Genomic DNA, 2,893 nt, shown 5'->3' on the forward strand with positions numbered 1-2,893 from the left:
GAAGGAAGGAAATAATAAAAGATTAGATCTGAAACAAAGGATATAGAAAATAAAAATACAACAGATCCATGAAACCAGGAGCTGGTTCTTTGAAAAGATCAACAAAATGGATAAATCTCTAGCCAGATGCATCAAAATAAAAAAGACCCAAATAATATCACAAATGAGAAAGAAGTAATAATTAATAAAGAAATACAAACAATTGTAAGAGAATCTTATAAAAAACTATATGCCAACAACCTGGACAACCTGGAAGAAATGGGTAAACTCCCAGAACACAGCCTACTAAAACAGGAAGAAATAGAAAATTTGAACAGACCAATTACAAGCAATAAAATTGAATCAGTAATCAAAAAACTCCCAACAAACAAAAGTCCAGGACCAGGTGGCTTCATAGGCAAATTCTACCAAATATTTAAAGAAGAATCAACATCTATTCTTCTCAAACTATTCCAAAAAGTAGAAGAGGAAAAAAACACTTCCAAATACATTCTATGAGGCCAATACCCTGCTACCAAAACCAGACAAAGACACCACACTCACACCCACAAAGACAACCACAAGCCAATATCTCTGATGAACATAGACGCAAAAACCCTCAACAAAATACTAAAAAACTGAATCCGACAATACATTTAAAAAAGTCACTCACCACAATCAAGTGGGATTTCTTTCCAGCATGCAAGGGTGGTTCAATAGTCACAAATCCATCAACGTCATACATCACATCAATAAGAGAAAGGATAAAAACCATATGATCCTTTTGGTAGTTGTAGAAAAAGGATTTGACAAAATACAACATCCATTCATGATAAAAACCCTCAACAAAGCAGGTCTAGAGGGAACAAACCTCAACATAATAAAGGCCTTAAATGAAAAACTCACATCTAACCATGGGGAAAAACTGAGAGCTTTTCCTCTAAGGTTAGGAACAAGACAGGGATGTGCACTCTCCCTACGTTTATTCAACACAGCACTGGAAGTGCTAGCCACTGCAATAAGACAACAAAAAGAGATAAAAGGCATCCAAGTTGATAAGGAAGAAGTAAAACTTTCACATGATACCATATATAAAAAACCCTAAAGACTCCACCAAAAAACTATTGAATTTACTTGTCAGTTCTAGTAAAGTTGCAAGATACAAAATCAATGTATAGAAATCTACTGCATTCCTGTAACTAATAATGAAGCAGGGGAAAGTGAAATTAAGAAAACAATCCCATTTGCAATTGTTCCAAAAGCAGTAAAATACTTAGGACTAAGCTTAAGAGGTGAAAGACCCGTACTCTGACAACTACAAAGATGAAAGAAATTGAGACAACACAAACAAATGGAAAGATATTCCATGCTCATGGTTGAGAGAAAAAACACTGTTAAAATGTCCATACTACCCAAAGTAATCTACAGGATTAATGCAATCTCTATCAAAATACCAACAGCATTTTTCACAGAACTGGAACAAATAATCCTAAAATTTGTATGGAACCACAAAAGACCTTGAATAGTCAAAGCAATCTTGAAAAATTAAAACCAAATTGGAGGTATCACAATCCCAGACTTCAAATTATATTACAAAGCTGTTGTAATCAAAACAGTATGGTACTGGCATAAAAATAGACACCTAGATCAATAGAACAGAACAGAAAGACCAGAAATAAACCCACAATTAAGTGGTCAATTAATCTACAACAAAGGAGGCAAGAATATACAATATGAAAAAGTCTCTTCAGCAAATGGTGTTGGGAAAACTGGACAGCGACATGCAAAGGAATGAAACTGGACCACTTTCTTACACCAAACCCAAAAATAAACTCAAAATGGATTAATGTGAAACCTGAAACTACAAAAATCCTGGAAAAGAACATAAGCAGTAATTTCTCTGCCATCAGCTTTGGCAACATTTTTCTATATATGTCTCTGAGGCAAGAAAAATAAAAGCAAAAACAAACTATTGGGATTACATCAAAGTAAAAAGCTTCTGCACAGCAAAGGAAACAAAACTGAAAGGCAACCTAATGAAAGGGAGAAGATACTTGCAAATGACATGTCTGATAAAGGCTTAGTATCCAAAATATATAGGGAATTTATGCAACACTCAAAAAACAAATAATCCAATTAAAAATGGTCAGAAGACATGAACAGACATTTCTCCAAAGAAGACCTACAGATGGCCAACAGACACATTAAAAGATGCTCAACTATCAGGGAATTTAAAATCAAAAGTACAATGAGATCAGGGCACCTGGGTGGCTCAATTGGTTGAGCATACAACTTCAGCTCAGGTCATGGCCTTGCAGTTGGTGAGATTGAACCCCACATTGGGCTCACTGCTGTCAGTACAGAGCCTGCTTTGGATCCTCTGTACCAACCTCTGCCCCTCCCCACTTGCGTGCGCTCTCTCTCAAAATAAACATTAAAAAAAGAAAGTACAATGAGATATCACCTCAAACCTGTCAGAATGGCAATATAAACACAAGAAATAAGTGTTGGTAAGGATGTGGAGAAAAAGGAACTCTTGTGCATTGTTGGTTGTAATTCAAACTGGTGCAGCCACTCTAGAAAACCGTATGGAGTTTCCTCAAAAAGTTATAAACAGAACTACCCTACAATCTAGTAATTGCACTACTGCATATTTACCCAAAGGATACCAAAAAACTATTTCAAAGGGATACGTGCATCCCTATGTTTATGGCAGCATTATTTAGAATAGCTGAATTATGGCAGCAGTCCAAGTGTCCATTGACAGATGAATGGATAAAGAAGATGTGGTACATATATACAATGGAATATTACTCAGTCATAAAAAAGAATGAAGTTTTGCCATTTGAAACAACATGGAGCTGGAGAGTATAATGTTAAGTGAAATAAGTCAATCAGGAAAGACAAATACCAT

The sequence above is a fragment of the Herpailurus yagouaroundi genome, unplaced genomic scaffold (assembly GCF_014898765.1).
Source record: "Herpailurus yagouaroundi ecotype Mexico unplaced genomic scaffold, PumYag 161, whole genome shotgun sequence".
In the NCBI taxonomy this organism is placed as follows: domain Eukaryota; kingdom Metazoa; phylum Chordata; class Mammalia; order Carnivora; family Felidae; genus Herpailurus; species Herpailurus yagouaroundi.